This window comes from Eutrigla gurnardus (genome assembly GCF_963514095.1).
Source record: "Eutrigla gurnardus genome assembly, chromosome: 24".
In the NCBI taxonomy this organism is placed as follows: domain Eukaryota; kingdom Metazoa; phylum Chordata; class Actinopteri; order Perciformes; family Triglidae; genus Eutrigla; species Eutrigla gurnardus.
Genome location: NC_139935.1, coordinates 10,774,407 through 10,787,109, shown reverse-complemented (window position 1 = coordinate 10,787,109; position 12,703 = coordinate 10,774,407). Strand labels below are relative to the sequence as shown.

The following is a 12,703-nucleotide window of genomic DNA, read 5'->3' as shown; positions in this document are numbered from 1 at the left end:
AGGCAGTGATTATCTGCCCCACCAACTGTCTCTACTTTGCTGCAGTTACGTTGCTGCGCTTTCTAAGGATGACCCCGTTTTCTACATAAACACTCAGTAATATCCCTAACTCTCTCCCGGTTGCCATGGTGAATCGTAGTATCGGAGCTCCATTAATGATGGCTTTGTAGAGTCGGCAGGCACGCGCTTAACTCAGAGTTTACATCTTCAGAGTTGACTGAACTAATTCAGAACAGCTGTTCTGGAACCGAAAACTCAAGAGTTGGTCGACTCAGAGTTCAGGGTTCGGTTCAGAGTTGGTTGAGCCTGCTTTCTGGAACAGGCCCTGGACGGTGCCGCTAGAAAGGAATGTTTCCAGTTTAGTTTTAAAGGACAGCAGCATCGGGGCTCACCCACCATGATGAAAAGCTAAAGGCACTTTCACCAGTTTTCCTGGAGAGCCGGGGAATAACCAGATGGCCTGTTCTAGACCACCTGAGAGGTCTGGCTGCTTGGTACCTCACAAGCCTGTCAGAGAGATACTGGGGTCCCAGACCATGTAGGGTCTTAAAAACACCATTAACATTAACAAATCAATTCTAAAATGGACTGGAAGCCAGTGAAATGACCTAAGCACAGCTGTTATATGGTCCTACTTCCTGTTTGTAGTTCTCTACTGAAAGGAGTTTGGTAAGACTTTAGATGGAAATGAGGGACGAGAGATGAAAGGTCACATTTACCCTCCGTTCAACAAGATGGACCCTCAAAACAGGAAGTGATGTCACAGGTCTGACAGACAGACAGACAGACAGACAGGTGTGTCCTGCCAGGTGAAGCTCAGCAGTCTATGGAGGGTCTGAAGCTTCCAGAAACCAGCCCACTTCTCTACATTCTAGGACATCATTGTCCTGGAGAACTTTACAGTTCAGTCCAGTGGAAACCACTGACTGTCACTGGGACAGAGGAAGGAACATACTGGGAACACTGCTGTCATAGATGATGTCATAGATGATGTCACTGAGGGGCTTACCTGAGCAGGTGAGATTCAGGATGGAGGAAGAGGAGAATGATCTTGCACACTCCCTCAGAGTGGATCCAGAATGAACACAGTCAGACTGGATCTTCCACACAGGTCTGTCTGAGGACTCCTTTCTCCGTCCTACAGAAACAGCAGAGCCACAGTCCAGCTCTCTACAGACAACAGCTGCTTCTTTCAGGGTCCATTCATGGTCATCCACTGGTCTCCAGTCTCCCTGATGTCTCACCTCCAGTGTTCCAGCACAGCGACTGGCTCCTCCCACCAACCTGACAGGCTCTGAACAGAAAGAAGAGAGTCGTCAGTCAAAGAGCAAAGTGAGTTTGATGAGAACAGAAATGAACCAGATCAAAGCTGTAGCTCCTCTTCTACCTGAGCAGGTGAGTCCAACAGCTTTGCCAGGTGAGCAGGTGTTTCTATCTGAGCCTGAGCTTCTACAGTCCAGGAGAGCAGACTCATGGCCTCCACACTGGAACTCTTTGGTCCACGTTGGAGCCCCCACGTCTCCATAGAGCGCCCCCTGGAGGACTGAAGGAGCCCAACAGCCAAGCTCCCTACAGACCACCTCTGCATCCTGCTGGTCAAAGTCAGCTTCACACACTGAGGACCACCACTGGTTGGACTGGTTGGACTTCACCTCCAGTCTGCCTGAGCACAGACTAGTCTCATTCAGCAGCCTGACAGAGTCTGGAGAGATGATAGAAGATCAAATAGAGAGAGAGAAAAGACACCAGACACCAGAGAAAAAGATGTCATGAAACTATTCAGTGATTCAAACTGGACTCAAAACAATTCCACCATCAGTTCATCATTTACAGTTTTTCTCAATTGCTTTGCCACGATTCTCAAAACAATGAATATTTTCAAAACAACATGTGTAAACCTCCAAACCACTGGCATCATGAACAGGGCAACTGTAACCGTTTCCATGGAAACGTGAGTGCAGTGTGTAATACTGTAAAATAAACTTGTACTGATGAAATCAGCATGTGGATAGTATTCAGTTTAGTGTTCAGTTCACTGGACAAACAGAACATTCTAGTAGAGGAAACATTCAGGGTCAACTAAAGAAATAGGACAAACCTGAAATGTGGATATAAGGAACATTTCCAGGCTCCACTGCCGTCCTGAGAAACATCTAAACATTCTGACCACCATTGTTTCCATGAGGTCAAAGGAACTTTTCATTTGGAGGGCAGAGACTTTTTATATGAGACACTAACTTTGTTTTGAAGCACGACTTCAATGTTTTGAGTGAGTTCTGACCTTTTGCAGTTGAGTTATGGTGTTGTGTTGGAACATGGAAGCTATTTTGACAAATCAGGTTCTGAGAATATTAACAAAGTTTCAAGAGATGAGCCAAAGAAATTGAAATAAACTGTAACACCAGAACACATGTTTAGAACACCACAGTCTGCAGCAGTGACACACAGCAACATTACTGATGATGTCATAGATGATGTCACTGAGGGGTTTACCTGAGCAGGTGAGATTCAGGATGAAAGAAGAGGAGTCTGATGCTGCACACTCCCTCAGAGTGGATCCAGAATGAACACAGTCAGACCTGATCCCCCACACAGGTCTGTCTGAGGACTCCTTTCTCCGTCCTACAGAAACAGCAGAGCCACAGTCCAGCTCTCTACAGACAACAGCTGCTTCCTTCAGGGTCCAGTCACCAACCACTGGTCTCCAGTCTCCCTGTCTCACCTCCAGTGTTCCAGCACAGCGACTGGCTCCTCCCACCAACCTGACATCATCAGGCTCTGAACAGAAAGAAGAGAGTCGTCAGTCAAAGAAGTGAAGATTCTGCTTTCTTTCTCTCTTGTTAATTTCTCTATTTACCTGTTGAGTTGTGATTTCCTTCAACCTGGAGTCCTGGAGAAACACAAACATATATATTGTTTTCATTCAATGAAATAAAATCAACAAACATGTTTTCAAATGATGTTGAAGAGAGCGAATATCTGGTCGATGTGACCACTGCTCTTTGAAAATCCTGTTTGTGTCCACTCCTGCATCCATCCTTCTGAGGACAAGCAGATGATGGAGGGAGACAGGAGAGAGACAGACAGCAGATGATGGAGGGAGACAGGAGAGAGACAGACAGCAGGTGATGGAGAGAGACAGACAGCAGATGATGGAGGGAGACAGGAGAGAGACAGACAGCTTAGCTTCTTTTTAAGTTGTGATTTAGAGAAAATGGGCCTGCAGCCATATAAACTACATTAACTAGCTAAAGTTATCATTAATGTTAGCTTAACCCATTTAATCACAAATTTTTCCCAGAGATGGAAATATCCAAATCATATGTCATTACTAACCCTTTTCAATAATCAATCATTACTTTTGAAAATCTTCATGGAAAATTAGGTGAAAAGTGTGTTTTATGGTCACAAAGGTGACCGGTGGGATAATGTCTATGTTAGCATATTTCTCCTTCACAGTCTTATAAAATACTTCTAAAATGTAAAACTCTGTTTCTGGCAGCATCTCCATCATCGCCACTAAAATACTTCATCACATGCTAGTGTGACTATTTTACATATCAAAAGTCCTCATACATCACCGATATGAATACAGAAAGCAAACTCAAAACATCTCCTTTATTGTAACATTGTGACTTTTGGAAAATGTATTGAAACCTTCATGTTCTAACTTTGTTCTAACATTTTATCTTGTACTTTAGTTCAATATTACTTTAGTGCATTCATTGTAACATTGTAATATTTAATCTGTAGACCAGTCACATGATTCATTTACAATATAGGGGTTATTCAGGATAGAGGTATTCTGCATTCAAGAAGAGGAAAGCATCAAACTAAACTTTGATATATACATGTATATATTTATGTGTGTGTGTGTGTGTGTGTGTGTGTGTGTGTGTGTGTGTGTGTGTGTGTGTGTGTGTGTGTGTGTGTGTGTGTCTCCCCCTCATAGTCCATATCTGACCCATCACTATCACCATCACTGAGGACAGCATCTTTCTCATGTTGAGGGCTAGCTGTAATATTGCATGCCTTGTGTGGGCGGGCCCCTCGGTCCAACATATGCAGCATGTTAGTGTGTGTAAGTTCAACTAGAAGACAGAAGAGAAAGTTAGGTAGAACAACAACTCTGTATGTGTACAAGTTGAAGTATGCCCTGTCTTCTCATGATAGGATTACTTGTTCATGTCCTTAACACAATCATGTCTGATCACTAATGTCACTTATTAATCATCTAGTTTCTTTGATCGTCTGTTATACTTCTCTATGAGTCGTATCTTCCCATCTTTTTTTTCTTATTTAATTAATGACATGTTTCTGTTTGTGTCCGTGTGTTTCTGTTCAATGTTTTGTCTAAATTGTGTTTTCATTGTATTCATGTTGTTCGGGACCCCCTGGAAAACGAGATGGTACATCCCAAGGGCTTATTCCTAATAAAGAACTCCAAACAAGTACATGTACATCTAGATACTGTACTTTGTGTTATCCCACTGGTCACAACATGTTTCTTCATTCTGTGACTTCAGTGAACAGAGTTGAGTGATTGTAAATACATATATCAATACTAAACATCTTAAAGATTATGTGAACCAGAAATATTAGTCTTATCTTCATATTAACATACTTTACTAAGCTTTTTTTGTCGGAGCTTTCATGCAGCCATCCTCCTCTACAGGTGCAACCAGGAAGTAATCAGCTCTGGTCATGTGACATTTACACTAAACATGCAACACTGCACATATGTCATTGAGAGGTTTTATTACTTCAATACTTTCTGGAAATGGATCGATACAATATTCAGTAATGTTTTTAGGACCTGTTAACTGAAAATGTTTTCATGGTCACTATAGTGACCGATTGGATTAAATTTAAAGTGCACAGCTTAACTAATGTTAATGTTATTTAATTTACCTGACAATGTTCCTCTCTCAGCCTGAACCATCATAATATCAAATAAAAAGGATACAAATTATGATCTCTGGCTCCATTTTAATCAGATCAGTTAGTTACGTCTTCTTTGTGCTTTAGGGTCAACAGCAGCTGGTTGCTAAGCAACGGGAGCGGCAAAGTAGGTGACTCAAACAGGAAGTCCTCTGTAGATCAGACCGTCTCGGCCTTCACGTTCTACATCAGCTGTGTTCTCTGAAGGATGCGGCCGCTGAATTTAGACACAACTATTGTGTTTCCTGTGACCCCTCCACAATAAAAGTTTATCTAGTTGAGGTGTTTTAATGCAGGCCCGGTTCCAGAACAGAATGCCTTGGGGTGCATCTGAGATTACAGAGGGTGCACCAGTACTATACTAAAACCAGCTACCCAGCTTCAGTTCAGACTTCGCTTTTATACACACAGGACTCTCTACCACAGACAAGCACTTCTGCGTAGTTCTACTGACATGTTGGGACAACAAACATTTACTGTGCTTAAAAGATGGTATCAGGGTGCGCGCATTTTGCACACGACACACGACGCGGCCAGCCACCGGCCGCCGAAGGCTATCACAGCAGCGCTGATATAGAGCGACAACATTGCGACCTCGAGCGTGATATTACTTTATACAACAGTTATATTTCGTAAAATGTACTGTTAATAATAATAATAATTGACAATAGATTGTGATTTGTTTGTTTATTTAATCATATAAACGGATGAAATTGCTTCCGCCAACAAAAATAGATCCCCACTGAGCGGACTGTTGCCAAGCAACATATAAACAAAACACCATACATAAATGCGGAGTGATTTTGACAGTTTGGTGAACAGTCAGAGTGATGTTGGAAGCTCATATCTCAACGGTATTTAATGGAAATTGTCACAAGTTTAACTATTTGTTTTGTGAGCAAGTATTTTATTATTTTTATCATATTTCTAAAAATGAAAATCTTTTTTTTTTTTTTTTATTGAGGGTGCAAACTATTTTTTGGGGGGTGCAATGCATGCTTATGCACCCCCGTAGAACCGGGCCTGTTTTAATGTGAAGCAGCAGCATTTAAATGCAGCTCTGACACAGAGTGAACAGGAAACAGTGAGGATGATCAATCAGATGGACTTACACACAGTAACACTGATCACATGCTGCATCGTTTGTCACAAGTCTGAATATATGGCGGACTAACAACACCAACCGCTGCACAGAGAGATGCTTACTGAATATACATACAGTGATTGTAGAAATAATACATGTAACCACTTCAAAACATTCATTTCACAAATACTTATTTAGAACAATGATAACTGCAGCTTAGAAAAACATAAGTAGACACTGGCTGCAGCCCAACCCTCCCACAGTAGAAGAATGGACAGATATGATTAATGATAGATACTGAATGGAAAGAAAATCACCTTTTCACTTCATATACAAATAGATAAATTCACAAAAATATGGTCAAAATGGGTTTCCTTCATGAAAAGACAGACGGATCTAAGGGAAGTAACGGATTAAATATGAAAGTGTCCTCAGCTAATTGAACGGTCATTTTAAAAGCTGATAGACAATCTCCCTACAAAGGTGTTTTCTCTTTTCATGTATTATTTTCCCACACACCCTGCTCTATTTCACTTGTTCTAATGTTGGGAAAAACCTGATTCTTATCCCCTCCTCTCCAATGTTTTATTTTTATAGTTATATAAATTATCCATGTACATGTGTACACAATCGCACTTTGTGTAAAATGTCAATGGAATGAATGAATACATGGCGCTTTATAAGAACATTTACGGTAAACATATTCTCAGCCTCTCCTGTTCTTTGACCAATGAGCTGACAGCACACTCACACACGAGTATGACGATCCAGAATCCTGCTCATCTCATTGGTCGAGGTACTGTTGCTTGCGGAGGAGATACCGGAAGACAACAAAGCGGCATGGACGACAGTGACGTTGACAGTGCTTAACAGGTCTCGGGCGGTACACCTTCTAGCAGCAATGCAACTACTCCTCCGAGGAAAAAACAGAAAAGAATGCAAAAATACCGAGAGGAATGGGAAGAAGGAAACACCTGGGTGGAAAAAGTGCGCGATAACGTCTATAAAGCGTGCTGCACTGTGTGCCCGTGGACTTTTTCCAGCCCATGGTGGACTAACTGACCTAAAGCAACATGCTTCCAGTGGTGGGCACACAAGAAACACAAGGGACACCAAAACGAGGGGAACCCTAGACCAATTTATTGTCCACCAGGCAACGCCAGAGGCAGATATGGTATAAAATGATTTTTAACCCTCTGGTTAAGGTTAATATGGGAAGTACAATGAATGTCTGAATTATATGGAGAAATATATCATAATATTATTTTCTGTGTAATAAACAAGTACAATAGCTAGATGAGTAGGCTACATTAAATAGATGAATTATTGCAATAATTGTGCACTATGTTCTGCTTTGTATTGTTTTATATTAATTGATACAGTTTTAGGTTAGGCAGGACAGATATTTATTTTATTCTGTTTGAGTCAAATAGTTAAAAAAATCGCTTCACACAAACAAAAAAGAAAAAAGATTCACTACGCCAGGAAGGGTGAAGACAATCTCATTGGCCCTGCCAATGAGGTGTCCCTTATTTATTTTTCAGGGAGTTGGCAACCCTATTTGAACCAGACCCCAGCTGTAATTCAGTCTGTCAGCCGCTAGAGGGAGGTAGAGGGCCATCAATCCCACCGTCCGAATACACGGAAGTACATCTCTCATGTGAAGAGATGCACAAAGATGCTCCTGAAGTACAAAGCTGAAATCTAAAAACTGCAGTTTAAGAGCAGCAGAGAACTTTACAGAGGATAACATGTTTGAGAAATATAATTTAAAAATGTTATGGAATGTAAGGGCAGAGAATAAAATACAAAGAGATATGTTTGCACTGAAATAATATATGACTCAGGAATGTTTGTTTCTGTGTGAAGTTCACAACATTTTTCTGATGAAATATTAATGTTAAAAATGTTGGCCCACTAGGAAGCCTTGTCTGGGTCATGTGTTCTTGAGAGCCAAATCATCTGTATTTTTTTTAAATTGGTATAATAAACTTTGAATGCTAATATATATGTTGTTGTATTTATTAAATGAGTGAGCTATAGATGGCCAATGAAGTGACAAGGTTATAATGGTGGAAGTGTATGGTGATATATCTGGCCCTCTGGTCGTGAGGTGAACATTTGTGTGTCCCTCCCTTTCATCAAAGCTGCCCTCCCTGTTCTGGATTAACTGCTTTTTACTTCCCTGTGATCAAAAGCAAGGGAAACATGATTGATGTATGAAATACTCTGAAAAAACAAACAAACAAGAAATAATAAATGAATGAAATGGAATGAAAACCTCTGATTGGATGAAAACCCCGTGGAGTGGAGCCTGGCGGTGTTGATGTATGTGAGCACTTTGTTCTCATTTAAAGATTCAACACAAATAATATCACATCATCTTTAAAGCAGAGTCCTACCTGAGCTCCACAGCAACAGCACCAGCACCAACAGGGGGTCCATGATGTGCAGGTAGACCGTCTGTCTGCCTGCCTGTCTGTCTTTGCTCTGATAAAGACCTGTGCTGTCCTCAATGTAGATCTGCGTACAGGAAGAGGTGGAGCTTTACTCTTTACTTAGAAACATTTCTCAGAACTGCATTTCTGGGAAACCAAAAAACTTTTAATCAGACAAGAATCTACCTACTGAGGACATATTATATGACTGTTACTATGACAACCAGGAAACCACTTAGCTGTTCCTGTGAGATTAATGCTGTCAGTGTCGTCTTATTATTTCCGCTCGATGTTTCAACATCAAGTCTTTCAGAGGAGACTGGATGACAGCTTATATTAACTGTTGATGGATCTATTGAATGTTTTAGTAATCAATCATTGAGTCTATAAAACACCAGTAAACGGTATAAAATGTGCAGCCCAGTCTGTCAGAATCCGAGGTGAAGTCTTTAAATGTCTTGTTTTGTCCAACCAACAGTCCAAAAGCCAAAGAGATTCAGTGGATGTGGATCTCTGCAGGAAGCTCCGAGCTGTCCATTCCTGTTGGATTCCTTCTAACTTCTGAATTCAAACATCGTCCCTCAAACTCGTAGCAGGAAAATGATGATGAGAAACGGTGCAGGATGATATTTGAGTATTTCAGTGTGTCGTCTCCTTGTTGACTGCAGCTGTAACTGTGTCTCAGTCAGTTCACTGACATCATGTTTCAGTCTGACTTTGACTTTCATTCGTCCTTCATAAAGCAGCAGGATGTTTTCAGCTCTGCTGCTTTCTTTATTCAGAACACCTCATATTTTATTGCTCTGGAGGCTCATTTTATTCTGAACCTGTAAATCTGTTTGTGTTGTTTTAGCTGCATTCGGCCTCCAGAGGGGTTCCACCTTTGTCACGGCCTCCTGCACCGCTTTAATCTGGCACTCAAATACTCTAGAAAACAACTTTGACAGGTACGGTGGCTGAGGGGGAACATACAGGGTGAACTTTACAATAGTGATCCAGCGCTTTATCAATACATTACAACCAGAATCAAAGAGAGGGAGTGAGGGGGGCTCACAGTCTGGTTATGGGACCAGCCGGTCATAAACTGATGCACGGTGAACCTTTGCTGAACAACATGAACAGCTTCATGAACACAATTCAATAACATTCATGAATATAGGCCAGAGATCTTCAACATGGGGTCTGGGACCCATAGGGGGTCCATGGATTTCCAGCATTATTCCCAACATTATTTGATCCCTAACCTTTTATTGTTCCAAAATATAAAATATGTTCAAAAATACACATTAACATTAATACAACATCTAATAAGCAAATATAAATGTTAATTGTTGTGTAAATGTGAAATTGTGATGTAGAAATGCCAATATAGATTTACAATATGTTCTGTAAATATATATTTCTGTCAACAATTATTATTTTAATGGCTAAGCATTACATACATACATCATTACAAAGTACCTGTTTACATGGCACTATAGGCTGCACTACACATTATTATTGGCCCAGCTTAATAAGGAACATGATTAATATGATATGTAATAGGGGGCCCTCCACCGTGTCACTATCAGCCAAGGGGCCCTTGGCCTGGAAAACGTTGAAGACCTCTGATGAGGAGTTTTTTTCCACCCAAACCCAACCGTATACCTGTACGAGCCTGAATATACAGAGGAAGAATTGCGCGAGAGGGATGCTCCAAGGGCAGAACGTGAACGATGGTCGAGGTAGCCCCCGCTGGAGCTGAGAACCGGGACCGAACAAACAGAGACTGGTGGTGCCAGGAGGGAATCCCCCGCAACGCGTCCGAGGGTCTACGGTTCTCCGGATGGAGCAGAGGTTCGGGTTTGCGGTGCGTAATTGTGGGTTCGCTGAGCCGTGGGCTGCCCAGTGTTTGCATGAGGTCCAAGAGCTTTTCACCCAGGTCTGAGGGCATGAGGCCCAACAATTCGGCCCTTTAGATTGCCTATTTACGTGCAGTATTTCGCAGCGCGTCTTAGAGTTTTGAGTCCGACGGAGAGTCCGCATGTGTGGATTCGCGTGGCCGTGTGCTGCCCGGTGTTTGTGTGAGGTCCAAGCGCTTTTCAGACAGCCTTGGGGGCATAAGGGTCAACAATTCGGCGGTGTTCAGGTGTGTATTTACTGGAGGGATTTCCCGCAACGCCTCCGAGGGTTAACGGTTCTCCAGACGGGTCAGAGGTTCGGGTTTGCCGTGTGTAATTGTGGGTTCGCGGGGCCGTCTGCTGCCAGGTGTTTGAGTGAGCTCCGAGGGCCTTTCAGACAGCCTTGGGGGCTTAAGGGCCGACAAATCGGTGTTCAGGTGGATTCCGAGCAGAGCGTCTTCGAGTTTTGAGTCCGACAGAGCAAAGTAAATTCCGCTGCTGCTGAGAAAGTAGTCCCTCAAAAAATGGATGATTCATGCGATGCGAGGTTAGTTTTGTTTCAAATATTATTCTATCAACAAAGATATGTACATCGACAGTCTAGTGTTTTAATTGATTTGCATCGGGTGCACTGTGGAGTCGGAATCAGTGTTTTTAATGCCATGCTAACTAGAACGATTGCTCTAGCCATAGCACAAGCGAACTCGGCAACTAGAAGAACTGAATGAAATTTCTTGAAAACGTCTCCAGACGTCTCGAACACACCGGCTGAGCTGGAAAATAGGTCTTATGTCCAAAATTCCGAACTATCCCTTTAAACAGAGTTAATATCAGTGGCTATTTCTACTTCCAACAGAATGCTGCTTCAACACACAGTAATGTCCTTAAACATTTCAGAAAACTCCCGTTTGCAAAACACCTAAGAGCTCTGCAAAGAATCTGGTCTGAGATTACGATATGAAATAAAGAAATGTAAGGCCGGAGAATATTGTTCAGATGTGATGGATGGTGAGGTAAAACTGAAGAGTTCTACTAAGTAATCAACATCCTCTCCAGACGCGAGGCTGCTAGAATCACTTGTGCTTCCATATCGATGGTTGACGAGGAAAGGACTCTGCAAGTTTCCACAGCTGGTTCAGGATCAGCAAAATGGAGGAGACAGATTGGGAGAAACTCAGTTTGTTGAAGAAAACCTGAAGCCAGCGAGCAGGTTAGCTTCACAGAGTCAGTTACCATGGTAACAGTTTACTGATAAGGAAACGTCAGCCTGTTAAAGCCTGAACGTATTAAGTGTATGTTGCAATAACAGCTGAGTGGAAGGAGAGGCGGTTTGAGGGGGAAGGGGGTGGAGCTGCTGATACAGCTGATAACGACACACACGTGCACGCGCTAGTGCTCGAGACGGCAGAGTGTGTGCAATCAGGAAGTAAGCATCGACACACAGGCACGCCGTCCAAGTTTACCTCCGGCCCGACTTTTTGATTGACGGGGTTTTTAACCTTTAACGACAACTTTAATCTGCAGAATCAAGATCACTTTAGGTATTTACAAATCAGGGACTTTGTCTGCAAAATAATAATATTGCATATAATAATATGCAAAAAGCCTGTAAAAGAAGCTTCTTACCAAAACCAGAATATCTAAATGATATTGAAAAGAGACCATTCTCTGAATATTAAAGCAAGATGGAAAGCAGAGCTTCACAAGCTCTCCCTCCTGGAGAGAACGGGACTCCATTATTCTAAACTCAGCACAAAATACTCACTTCTCTAATCACTCTGCTTGCTGGAGGTCCTGTTGAAGCATCTTCACATTTCCTGGAATCGCCCTTCTGTGGCTCCATTTTGGTGTCCATGGTGTCCTGGAAGCAGTTTTTAAGATGCTAATCTATTTTAGTGTTTAAATCTTGTACCTGGGTGATCTAGAAGGGCTTCACTGTGCAAAGTGTGATACATATTAGTTGAGGGTGTTATTAATGGGATGTAAAAAGACTTTGACCTCACTGTAAGACATTTCAAGCTGGCAATTTGCAATTTAAGTTCATTTTTAAACAGTTTAGGTGATTTTGATGTCTTTGTTTGCTTTGAGATTTAAATAAACAAAAAACATTCATCTTTTGCTTTTTTTCTCTCCTTTTTTTCTTATCTTTATTGCTTTTTATAGTCATTGACCGAATGTGTTAAGAAATGAACAGTTTATATGGGAACTGTATACAATGTTAATTTTTCATCCTATTACTCGATAAACCAATGTAATAATCGTTAGATTACTCGATTACAAAAAGATTTGATAGCTGCAGTCCTACTTTTAACTCCGAGTTATTTCAACATCATAATATCAGTTAAAACAAATAACTGTAT

General features: G+C 41.7%; 1 long non-coding RNA gene across 1 annotated transcript; it reads right to left on the bottom strand.

The window, feature by feature from the left end:
* Window positions 1-1,160: 1,160 nt before the first annotated feature.
* On the bottom strand, window positions 1,161-1,642 carry LOC311009682. Its single transcript, XR_014596677.1, has 2 exons — window positions 1,388-1,642; window positions 1,161-1,294 (listed from the first exon to the last, which is right to left on the bottom strand). It is a non-coding gene; the product is annotated as an uncharacterized lncRNA (long non-coding RNA).
* Between the last annotated feature and the right edge of the window lie 11,061 nt (window positions 1,643-12,703).